Source organism: Prionailurus viverrinus, chromosome X, assembly GCF_022837055.1.
Source record: "Prionailurus viverrinus isolate Anna chromosome X, UM_Priviv_1.0, whole genome shotgun sequence".
Classification (NCBI taxonomy): domain Eukaryota; kingdom Metazoa; phylum Chordata; class Mammalia; order Carnivora; family Felidae; genus Prionailurus; species Prionailurus viverrinus.
In genome coordinates this window covers 44,477,297-44,490,712 of record NC_062579.1, presented here as the reverse complement: position 1 = coordinate 44,490,712, position 13,416 = coordinate 44,477,297, and positions in this window count along the sequence as shown.

The window sequence follows — 13,416 nt, the reverse complement described above, 5'->3', positions numbered from 1 at the left end:
AAGGTGCACGGGGGCAGGAGGGGCAGGCTTAGCTCACTTCTCCTTAGGTGATCCACTTCAGAAGGGGCCCTGTGGCAGTGGGAGGGAGTCAGATCCGCTGCTGGAGGTTTGGCTCCGCAAAAGCACAGAGTTGGGTGTTTGCGCGGAGCGAGCAAGTTCCCTGGCAGGAACTGGTTCCCTTTGAGATTTTGGCTGGGGGATGAGCGGGGGAGACGGCGCTGGCGAGCGCCTTTGTTCCCCACCAAAGTGAGCTCTGTCGTCCGGGGGCTCAGCAGCTCTCCCTCCCTTTGTCTTCCAGCCTTCCCGCTTTCCGAGCAGAGCTGTTAACTTATGACCTCCCAGACACTAAGTCGCGCTTGCTGTCGGAACACAGTCCGTCAGGCCCCTCCGCTTTTGCCAGCCAGACTCAGGGGCTCTGCTTGGCTGGTGAGCCACCCCCCGCCCCGGCTCCCTCCCGCCAGTCCGTGCAGTGCTCACCGCCTCGCCAACCTTCCTACCCTCTTCCGTGGTCCTCTCGTCTGTGCTTGGCTCTGGAGACTCCGTTCTGCTAATCCTCTGGCGGTTTTCTGGGTTATTTAGGCAGGTGTAGGTGGAATCTAAGTGATCAGCAGGACGCGCCGTGAGCCCAGCGTCCTCCTACGCCATCTTCCCTCTCTCTCAAAAACTTTTTCTTTTGATGTAGTCCCAATGGTTTATTTTCCTTTTGTTTCCATTGCATTAAGAGACCTATCTAGGAAAAAATGTTGCGATGGTCAATGTCAGAGAAATTCCTGCTTTTGCTCACCTCTCGGGTTTTATGGTTTGAGCCTCATATTTGAGACTTTAATCCAGTTTGAATTTGTTTTTGTGTATGGTGTAAGAAAGTGGTCTAGTTTGACTTCTTTTGCACGTTGCTGTCCAGTTTTCCTGACACCGTTTGTTGAAGAGACTTCTTCCCATTGGATATTCTTTCCTTTGTCAAAGACTAGTTTGCCATATAGTTGTGGGTCCATTTTGGGAGTTTCTTTTCTGTTCTATTGATCTATGAGTCTATTTTTCTGCCAGTACCATACTTTTTTGATTACTACAGCTTTGTAATATAACTTGAAATGAAGAATGGTGATGCTTCCGGGTTTGGTTACCAAATTCAACACCCAAAAAACAAATAATACAGTGAAGAAATGGGAAGAAGACATGAATAGACACTTTTCCAAAGAAGACATCCAGATGGATTTTCTTTTTCAAGTTTGCTTTGGTTATTTGGTCTTTTGTGGTTCCATACAAATTTGAACATTGTTTCTTCAATTTCCATGGAAAACTTCTGGTGGTATTTTGAAGGGGATTACATTAAATCTGCAGATTGCTTTTGGTAGTATGGCCATTTTAACAAAAGTTGTTCTTCCAATTCATGAGTTTGGAATGCTTTTCCATTTTTTTGTGGCCTTTTCAATTGCTTTCATTGGTGTTTTATAGTTTTCAGAGTACAAGTCTTTTACCACTTTGGTTAAGTTTATTCCTAGGTATCTTATTGTTTTTGGTGCAATTATAAATTGGGCTGATTCCTTAATTTCTCTTTTCCACTGCATAATTATTGATGTATATAAATACAAAATTTCTAGGGGCGCCTGGGTGGCGCAGTCGGTTAAGCGTCCGACTTCAGCCAGGTCACGATCTCGTGGTCTGTGAGTTCGAGCCCCACATAAGGTTCTGGGCTGATGGCTCGGAGCCTGGAACCTGTTTCCGATTCTGTGTCTCCCTCTCTCTCTGCCCCTCCCCCGTTCATGCTCTGTCTCTCTCTGTCCCAAAAATAAATAAACGTTGAAAAAAAATTTAAAAAAAAGATTTCTGTACATTGATTTTGCATCCTGTGACTTCACTAAATTAATTTATCAGTGTTAGCAGGGTTTTTTGGTGGAGTCTTTCAGGTTTTATACATAGAATATCATGTCATCTGCAAATAGTGAAAGTTTACTTCTTCCTTACCTATTTGGATTACTTTTATTTCTTTTTGTTGTCTGATTGCTGTGGCTAGGATTTTCAGTACAATGTTGAATAAAGGTGGTGAGGGTGGACATTCTTGTCTTCTTACTCCTGACCTTAGGGGAAAGTATCTCAGTTTTTCACAAGTGAGGATGATGTTTGTTGTTTTTTAATAGCAGATAGACATTTTTAATGTTTATTTTTGAGAGAGAGAGAGAGAGAGAGAGAGAGAAGGGGAGAGGAGGGGCAGAGAAAAAGAGAAACACAGAATCCAAAGCAGACTCTAGGCTCTGAGCTCTGAGCTGTCAGCACAGAGCCTAATGGGGGCTCAAACCCACAAACTGCAAGATCATGACCAAAGCTGAGGTAAGACGCTTAACCAACTGAGCCACCCAGGCACCCCACTATGGGATTTTCATATATGGCTTTTATTATGCTGAGGTATGTTCCCTCTACAGCTACTTTATTGAGGGCTTTTATAATGAATGGATGTTGTACTTTGTCCAGTGCATTTTCTGTGTCATGAGTAGACATTTTTATGAAGACACACAAATGGCCAATAGGTACATTAAAAAGTGCTCAACATCACAAAAATGTAAATCAAAACCACAAGGAGATATTACTTCACACCTGTTAGAATGGCTGTAATCAAAAAAACAAAGATAACAATTGTTGGTGAGGATGTGGAGAAAAGGAAACTGTTGTACACTATTGGTGAGAATGCAAACTGGTATAGGCACTACAGGAAACAATATGGAGGTTACTCAATAAATTAAAAATAGACCTACTATATGATCAGCAATCACACTTCTGGTAATAAGGAATGTGGTATTCACACACACATATTCACACACACACACACACACACTAGAATGTTATTCAGCCATGTGAAAGAAGGAAACTCTGTGGTTTGCAACAACATGGATGGACCCTAAAGGCATTATGCTAAGGAAGATAAGTTAGGCAGAAAGAAAATACTGTTGGTATCACTTATATGTGCAATATAAAAAAAGCCAAATTCATAGAAAAAGAGTAGAATGGTGGTTACCAGGGGCTAGGGGGTGATGGGGGAATGAGGAGATATTGGTCAAAGGATACAAGCCTCCAGTTAGAAGATGGATAAATTCTAGGGATCTAACGCATGGCACAATGATTATAGTTAATACTGTGTTATATACTTGAAAGTTGCTAAGAGAGTAGATCCTAAATGTTCTCAATACAAGAAAGAAATGGTAATCAAGTTACATGATGGATATATTGGCTAATGCTACAGTGGTAATGATTTTGCAATATATAAGTGTACCAAACAACACATTGTACATCTTAAATTTAAACAATGTTTTATGTCAGTTGTGTCTCAATAAAGTTGGAAAAAATTTTTTTAATTTTTTATCTTAAAAAATGGTAAAAGGATGGATAAAGATATATCATGCCAGCACTAAATTTGAAAAGTTGGAACAACTATATTAATTTCAGACAGAAGATTTAAGACCAAGGAAAATTATCAGGTATAAAGTGGAGGATTACATAATGATAAAGGAGTTGATTCTCCCAGAAGACATACCAATACCTAATGTGTATGCACCTAATAATAGAGCAGCAAAATACATGAGGCTAAAACTAATAGATCTTCAAAGACAAATAGACAAACCCAATATCATAGTTGGAAACTTCAACACTCCCTTATCAGATATGAGAATATTCATCAGGGAAAAAATCAATAAGGACATATTTGAAAGAAATAGCACAATAAGTCAGCTGTATCTGGCAGATATCTATCACCTACTTTATCCAATGACAGTTGAATACATATCCTTCTCAAACTCCCAAGGAATACTCACCAAGATACAGCAAATTCTGGGCCATAAACATACATTAAATTTAAAAGAATATAAATCGGCTCCTGAGGGGAAGATGATAGAGCAGGAGGACCACAAGCTCACCTTGCTCCATGGATACAACTACATAACACTCACATCATCATAAATAATCCAGAAAGTGACCCAACAACTGGCAAAACAAACCCCACAGCCAAAGGTAGCGAAGATGCCACATCAAAGAAAGTATGATCTGAGACTTAAACCGACTGTGCCTTTCCACAAACAGGAAGGAGCCAAGAGCACAGTGAAGGAGGAGAAACAGAGGATCACACCAGGGCCCTTCGCAGGGAAGAAAAACCCTCATAATACTTGAAAGTGAGAAGGGTCAAATTTCATGAGTTCTTACAACCAGAGGGACTTAAAGCCTGGAATTCTGAAAATCAGTGGGCTTGGCTCTGGGAGAGTCCTGAGGGCATTTGGAAACTGTGTCCCTGACCTTAAATAAGCAGCAGAACAAACAGCCTGAGCAGACAGAGCTTAAAACCAGCGGTTTGAAAAACACCTGGGGTACGTGGGAGGGTGATTTATTCATCAGACAGTTTGTTCCTGAGACATAGGGATCTCAGAGAGGCTCCTCCAGGAACAACAACAAAAAAGCTGGTAGGTGCCATTTATGTCTCCTTCCCCCCCCCCAGCATAAAAAACAGCCATCTACAGGAACCAATGTAGTGCTGACACTCTTTACCCAATTTGCACCAATCTCTACCTTCCTGCACATCAGCGGATATGCCCTTCCCAGTCATACTTGCATGAGTCTCTGCCCTATAGGACCTCTGTCAAAAGGCCCAGGCCAACTTTGCAAGTACCATGTCTCCTGACCCACACCTTTTGCAGGGCCTCAGTCCTAACAGCAGTGTCAGTGGTGTAGGCAGTCACTGCAGAAGCCTGGAGCAGACATTGTTAGAAGTGTGCACTTCACCCACATGTACTTTGCAAATCTGCTTATGCCAGCCTAATCCCAGCAGCTGTAGCTCCAGGTATGTAGAAAGATAATCAGCATGTACCTTGTTAAAATACACCACAACCCAACCAGGGACCAAACACTGCCCAAAACAAAGCAAAGAGAGCCACTGCAGATGAGAGAGCTAAAATGGTGGAGAAGTAGGGGGACCTGGATTTTCCTCATCTCTCAAACACAGTTGTATTGAGTTCAGATCACTTGGAACACCCAGGAAATCGATCTGCCAAGTGGCAGAAGGATCTCCACAGTTTGAGGGAGACATCTTGGCACGATCGAGATGCATATTAGTGAATTAAGGGAGATAAAGCAGCATAGGCATGGAGGGAATGGAACTCTTTCTGTGGTGAGACCAAAAGGAGAGAAAGAGAGAGGGGTTATGAAAGTGCAGCATTGAGTTAGCCCAAGAGGTAAACCTCTCTGGATGACAGGCTCGGAAATGAGAAATATGGATAGTGCCAATTTCTTTTCTGCAAACAGCTTTAGGAGCTGAAACTCAGAGGTTTGGAAGTGGGCAACTTTCTCTGGAGTGAAGCCAGGAGGCTAGAAGCGCTTCTGGGGAGGAGGAGACGGGCCTGGAGTGCATAGTGTGGTGTAGTGATCTCAGGGGGGTACTTGGGAGAGAATAGTCTCCTTCCTGGAGTAATTTGGGAAGAAGGTTTATTGCCTCCCCAAGAACAACACTGCAGGTGCCAGCCAAAGGCCTTTTATCAGCAGGGTGGAATGGCTCTACTCTGTAGCAGGGGAGAAGAGCCACACAGATCTGGATCCATTAAGACTTCAGGTTGTGAATCTCAGCCCAGTGCCTAGAAGGCACAAGAGAATTGAGGAGCAGGGCAAGCTGACTGCCCTTGCTGTTCTGTGATGGCTGCCTGAACAGCATGGGTTTAGATACCCTGTCTGGGGAGGAGAGAATGGGGTGTTGCCATTTTCCCCAACACCAACATAGTGGGAATTCAGAAAGCAGCACAGAGACCCCTCCAATGGAGGTGAGACACACTTACACCAAACCCTGCCCCTCCATGCCTGGCAACTGCTTATTTACTGGAGCAAGACTGACTGACCCAATGCAGCCACTCTTTCCTCCAGACCAGCACAGCCAACCATCTCACACACCAACAGACAACTGTATTTGGGTGTGGTGGTGGTGTTAAATTTAATTTAATTTTACATTATTATTTTATTTCTACCTTCTTATTTTTTTATTTTGGAATCAGGCTCATAGTTTCTGTTTTGTTATTGGTCAATTCTATCTATCTATCTATCATCTATTGTTTGTATATTTGATCAAGCATTTTTATTCTATTCTTTCTATTCTATTCTATTCTATTTTTTTTCTTTCTTCTTTTTTTTATTTTCCTTTCTCTTTCTCTGGATTTAGCCATACAGTTTTTTGATTCTTTGGTCTTCTTTTCTCCCCAGTCACTCTTCTCTTTTTATGGAATCAGGCTTCACACACACATGCACACACACACACACACACACACACCTTTTTCTTTTATTTCCAGGGCTACTTCAACAAACAAGGCAAAGCACACCTGGTTAAAATTCCAAACACTCCACCACTGCAAGAAAGGAGGAGCTCTTAGGATAAAGCAGCCAAAACACAACAGCAGAGTGCATGAAACATGCACTAAAAACACTTCCTGAGGTTCCAGGCCCTGGAGAGTGTATGACCCCATTTAAAAATAGTAGTACTCTCAGGTTCAGGATACATAACAAGCTTTTAAAACACACAAAAGACAGAAAATTAGCCAAAATGACAAAATGGAGGAATTCTCCCCAAAAGAATGTTCAAGAAGAAATCAAAGCCAGAGAAGTGCTCAAAACAGACATAAAAAATATATCTGAACTTGAATTTAGAATCACAGTCATAATACTAATTGTTGGGCTTTAAAAAAGTAAAGAAGACACCAGAGAAAATCTTGCCTTGGAGACCAAGGACCTCAGAAGTAGTCATAATGAATTTAAAAATGCTATACTTGAGATACAAAATAAGCTAGATACACTGACATTGAGGATGGAAGAAGCTGAGGTGAGAATAGGTGAAATAGAAGACAAAATTGTGGAAAATAATGACACTGAAAAAAAGAGGGAAATGAAATTACTAGATCACAAAGGGAGAGTTACAGAACTAAGTGATTCCATGAAACAAAACAATATTATATCATAGGAGTCCCAGAAGAAGAGTGAGAGGAAGGAGAAGGTTTAGTCAAACAAATTATAGCTGAGAACTTTCCTAATCTGGAGAAAGGAAACAGGCATCCAAGTCCATGAGGGACAGAGAACTCCTTTCAAGATCAACAAAAACAGGTAACCACCACAACACATCAGAGTGAAACTGGAAAAATACAAAGATAAAAAAAGAATTCTGAAAGCAGCTAGGGACAAATGGTCCTTAATCTACAAGGGTAGACACATAAGGTGAGTAGCAGTCCTGTCCACTGAAACGTGGCAGGCTAGAAGGGAGCGGCAGGAAATATTCAATGTGCTGAATAGGAAAAATATGCACCCAAGAATCCTTTATCCAGCAAGCCTGTCATTCAGAAAAGAAAGAGAGATAAAAACTTTCCCAGACAAACAAAAAGCAAAGGGGCTTGTGACCACTAAGCCAGCCCTGCAAGAGATCCTAAGAGGAACTCTGTGTGAGTGGAAAGCACCAAAGACCACAAAGGACCAGAGACAACACAGCAAACAGGAAATCTACAGAAAACACAATGGCACAGAATTCATATCATTCAATAATCACTCTAAATGAAAACTGGACTAAATGCCCCAATCAAAAGGCATAGGGAATCAGAATGGATTAAAAAAAAAAGATCCATCTATATGCTGCGTACAAGAGACTCATTTGAGCCCTAAGCACACCTGCAGATTGAAAGTCATTGGATGGAAAACCATCTATCATGCTAATAGAGGTCAAAAGAAAAGCATAGTGTGTGTGTGTGTGTGTGTGTGTGTGTGTATAAAACAAGATTGTAAAACAAAACTGTAAATGAGATGAAGAAGGGCACTATATCATAATTAAGGGGTCTATCCATCAAGAAAAGCTAACAACTTTAAATATTTATGCTCCAAATTTATGACTCAAATATATAAATCAATTAAGCACAAACATAAGCAAACTTATTGATAATAACATCATAATTGTAGGAGACTTTCATACTTCACTTACAGCAATGGAAAGATCATCTAGGCAGAAAATCAATAAGGAAACAACGGCTCTGAATGACACATTGGACCAGAAAAACTTAGCAGATATATTCAGAACATTTCATCCTAAAGCAGCAGAATACACATTCTTCTTGAGTTCACATAAAAAAGTCTCCAAAATAGATCACATACTGGTTCACAAAAGAGCCCTTAGCAGGTAGAAAAAATTGATCATGCCATGCATATATTCAGATCACACTCCTATGAAAATTGAAATCAAGCACAAGAAAAAATTTGAAAAAAAAACCCAAATACATGGAGGTTCAAGAACATCCTACTAAAGAATGAATGGGTTAACCAGGAAGTTAAAGAATAAATAGAAAATAATGGAAGCAAATGGAAATGAAAACACAACAACCCAAACCCTTTGGGATGCAGCAAAGGCAGCCCTAAGAGGAAAATACATTGCAATCCAGGCCTATCTCAAGAAGCAAAATGGTACCAAATGCACAACCTAACCTTAAACCCAAAGGACATAGAAAATGAGCAGCAAACAAAGCCCAAAACCAGCATAAGAAAGGAAATAATAAAGATTAGAGCAGAAATAAATGATATTGAATCCAAAAAAAAAAAAACCAGTAGAACAGATCAACGAAACTAAGAGCTGGTTTTTGAAAGAATAAACAAAATTGATAAACCCCTACTCAGACTTGTCAAAAAGAAGAGTGGACCCAAAAAGATAAAATCACAAATGAAAAAGGAGAGATCACAGCCAACACCACAGAAATGCAAACAATTACAAGAGAATACTGTGAAAAAAGTAGATGCCAACAAACTTGACAATCTGGAAGAAATTGACAAATTCCTAGACACACACTACCAAGTCTAACAGGAAGAAATAGAAAATTTGAACAGACCCATAACCGTCAAAGAAATTAAATTGGTTGAAAAAACTCACCTAACAAATAAGAGTCCTGGGACAGATGGCTTCCCAGGGAAATTCTACCATATGTCTAAAGCAGAGGTAATGCCTGGTCTTCCCAAACTGTACCAAAAAATAGAAATAGAAGGAAAACTTACAAACTCATTCTATGAAGCCAGCATTACCTTGATTGCAAAACCAGACAAAGACTCCACTGAAAAGGAGAATTACAGGCCAATACCCATAATGAAACTGGATGGAAAAATTCTCAACAAGATACTAGCAAATCGAATTCAATAGTACATTAAGAGAATTATTCACCATGATCTGGTGGGATTCATTGCAATGTTGGTTGAATATTTGCAAATCCATCAATGTGGTACACCACATTAATAGAAGAAAGGATGAGAACTCTATGATCCTATCAATAGGTGCAGAAAAAACATTTGACAAAATACAGTATCTTTTCTTGACAAAAACTCTCAAGAGGGTAGGGTAGAAGGAACATACCTTAACATCATAAAAGCCATATATGAAATGCCCACAGGTAATATCATCCTCAATGGGGAAAAACTGAGAGCTTTCCCCCTGATATCAGGAACACGACAGGGATTTCCACCCTCACCACTGTTTTTCAACACAGTGTTGGAATCCCCAGCCCCAGCAGTGAGACAACAAAACGAAACAAAAGGCATCCAAATTGTCTAGGAAGAAGTCAAAATTTCACTTTTCACAGATGACATGATATTCTACATGGAAAACCTGAAAGACTCCACCAAACAACTGCTAGAGATTATACATTAAATCAACAAAGTCGCAGGATACAAAATCAATGTACAGAAATCAGTAGCATTTCTTTATATTTAACTTTTTAATGTTTATTTATTTATGAGAGAGGCAGAGCACGAGCAGGAGGAGGGGAAGACAGAGAAGGACACAGAATCCGAAGTGGGCTCCAGGCTTTGAGCTGTCAACATAAAGCCCAACATAGGGCTCGAACCCATGAACCGTGAGATTATGACCTGAGCTGAAGTCAGACACATAACAACCGACTGAGCCACACAGGTGCCCCAGTAGTATTTCTATATGCCAGTATGAAGCAACACAAAGAGACATCAAGGAATCGATCCCATGTACAATTACACTAAAAGCCATAAGATACCTAGGAATAAACCTAACCAAAGAGGTAAAAGATCTGTATGTTGAAAACTATAGAAACCTTATGAAAGGAATTGAAGATGACACAAAGAAATGGAAAAACACTCCATGCTCATGGATTGGAAGAACAAATATTGTTAAAATGTCTATACTACCCAAAGCAATCTATGCATTCAGTGCAATCCCTATCAAAAATAAAAACACCAGCATTCTTCCCAGAGCTAGAACAAACAACCCTAAAATTTGTATGGAACTACAAAAGACCCCAAATAGCCAAAGTAATGTTGAAAAAGAAAACCAAAACTTGAGGTATCACAACCCCAGATTGTAACCTGTATTACAAAACTGTAATCATCAAGACAGTATGGTATTGGCACAAAAAAAACAGACTCATATATCAATGAAATAGAATAGAGAACCCAGAAATGGACCCACAATCGTATGGCCAACTAATCTTCAACAAAGCAGGAAAGAGTATCCAATGGAAAAAAGACAGTTTCTGCAGCAAATGGTGTTGGGAGAACTGGACAGCAACATGCAGAAGACTGAAACTGGACCACTTTCTTAAACCATACACAAGAGCAAATTCAAAATGGATGGAAGACCTAAATATGAGACAGGAAAGCAATGAAATCCTACAGGTAAAAACAGGCAGTGACATCTTAGACCTCAGCTGGAGCAAGTTCTTTCTAGACATGTCTCTGGAGGCAAGGGAGAGAAAAGCATAAATGAACTATTGGGACCTCATCAAGATAAAAAGTTTCTGCATCGCAAAGGAAACAATCAACAAAACTAACAGGCAACTGATGGAATGGGAGAATATATTTGTAAATGACATATCAGAAAAAGGGTTAGTATCCAAAACTCTATAAAGAACTTCTCACACTCAACACCTAAAAAACAAGTAAGCCAGTGAGGAAATAAGCAGAGGACATGAATAGACACTTTTCCAAAGAAAACATCCAGATGACGAACAGACACATGAAAAGATGCTCAACATCACTCATCATCAGGGAAATACAAATGAAAATCACAATGAGATACCACCTCACACCAGTCAGAGTGGCTAAAATTAACAACTCAGGAAACAGCAGATGTTGGCAAGCATGTGGTGAAAGGGGAATCCTTTTGCGCTGTGGGAATGCATACTGGTGCAACCATCTGGAAAAGAGTATGGGGGTTCCTCAAAAAACTAAAAATAAAACTACCCTATGACCCAACATTTGAACTACTAGGAATTTATTTACAGGACACAAAAACGCTGATTCGAAATGTCACATGCAACCCAATGTTTATAGCAGTGCAATCAACAATAGCTAGTGTATGGAAAGAGCCCAAATGTCCATCAACTAATGAATGGATTAAGAAATGTGATACACACACACACACACACACACACACACACACAATGGAATACTACTTGGTGATAAAAAAGAATGAAACCTTGCCATTTGCAACAACGTGGATGGAACTGGAGTGTATTATGCTAAGCGAAATAAGTCAGTCAGTGAAAAATATCATATGATTTCACTCATGTGTGGAATTCAAGAAACTTAACAGATGAACATAGAGGAAGGGAAGGAAAAATAAGATAAAAACAGTGAGGTAGGCAAACCATAAGAGACTTTTAAATACAGAGAACAAACTGGGACTTGCTGGAACGTGGGGTGGGTTAAATGGGTGACAGGCATTAAAGAGGGCACTTTTGGGGATGAGAACTGGGTGTCATATGTAGTAAATGAGACTACCAAGAGAGGACTTAAGATAGCAGAGCAGCATGGAGATCCTGAGCTTGTCTCATCCATGAAACACAGCTAGATCAGCACCAAACCATTTTTGGAACACCTAGGAAATTGATCTGAGGATTAACACAACAATCTGCCTAACTGGAGCCACAAAACTTGGCAGGTACACATTGCGGAGGGGTGAACTGGGGGAGGGGAAAGCCACGGAGGGTAGGGAACTGTCTTTGCAGAGACAGGGCAGAGAAAGAGAAAGGGGAGAGTGTGGCAAATCAGGATTGTGTAAGGAAAGCATTCCCCTGAAACATCCAGGAAATAGATCTGGTGAGCGGCTGAAGGATCTGCACAGTTGGAAGGAGACAGCTTCACACGATCGAGGTGAGTTGGGGAAGATAAAATGGCTGAGCTATGGAAGAGAGGGAGTACTTTCTGTGGAGAGACAAAAAAGAGAGAAAGATAGAGGGGTCATGAAATTGCGGCATTGAGTTCACATAAGAGGAAAATCTCTCTGGACCACAGACTGGGGAGTGGGAAGTACTGAGAGTACCAGTTCTTTTTTTCAAACAGCCTTTGGAGTGGAAACTGAGTGTTTGCAAGTGCGTGACTTTCTCTGGAGTGAAGCTGTGACACTCACTAATGGGGAGGAGAGATCTGGCCCTGGAGTGCATAGCATGATGTATCTACCTCCAGGGTGCACTGGGAGAGAAGAGTCCCCTTCCTGGAGTACTTTGTGAACAGGGGTTTTTGCCTCCCCAAAGACAAAAGACCCTACAGTTGCCTGCCAACGGCCTTTCATCAGCAGGGTGGAGAGGCTCTATCTAGTCCAGAGGAGGGGAGTGGATCTTTGCTCGGCTGGGTTCTTTAAGACTTCAGGTTTTGAATCCTAGCCGAGCGCCAAGGAGAAGGTGGAGAATTATGGTGCAGGGCAAGCTGACTGCCCTCGCTATTCTGTGAAGGGAGCCTGAAGAGCTTGGGTTGAGATCCCCAGTCTGGGGAAGACATATTGGGGCAATGCCAAGTCCCCCAAAAACACCAACACAGTGGGATTTGCAGAGCAGCACAGCAGGCCTCAATGGTGGTGGGACATGCTTACACTTAACCCCGACCCTCTGGGCCTGGCAACTGCTTCTTTACTGGAGCAAGACTGACTGACCCAATGCAGCTGGCCTCTCCTCCAGATCAGCACAGCCACCACCCCCAGGCACCAATAGACAACTTTTTTTTCTTTTTTTTCCTTTTTTCTTCCCTCTTCTTTTTTTCTTTTGGAATCAGTCTCATAGTTTATGATTTATATTTTGTCCTTTTTATTACATATATATATGTATACATATTTGTTTTAATAAGTCTTTTTTACTCTATTCTTTTTCCTTCTTTTTTCTTCTGCAATTTTTCTTTTTTTTCTCTTTCTCTTTCATTGGAATCAGCCTTATAGTTTTTTTTTATTCTCTGTTTCATTTTCTTTTCTCCCCTTTTCCTTTTCATAATTTTTGGGATCAGGCTCCCCACATTTTTCCCCATGGATACCTCAGCAAATAAATCAAAGCACACCTAGTTAAGGCTCCAAACACTCCCCACTGCAAGCAAGGAGGAACTCTACAGAGGACTGACGAGTGGGACAGCCCGACCAAAATGTAGCAGCAGAGT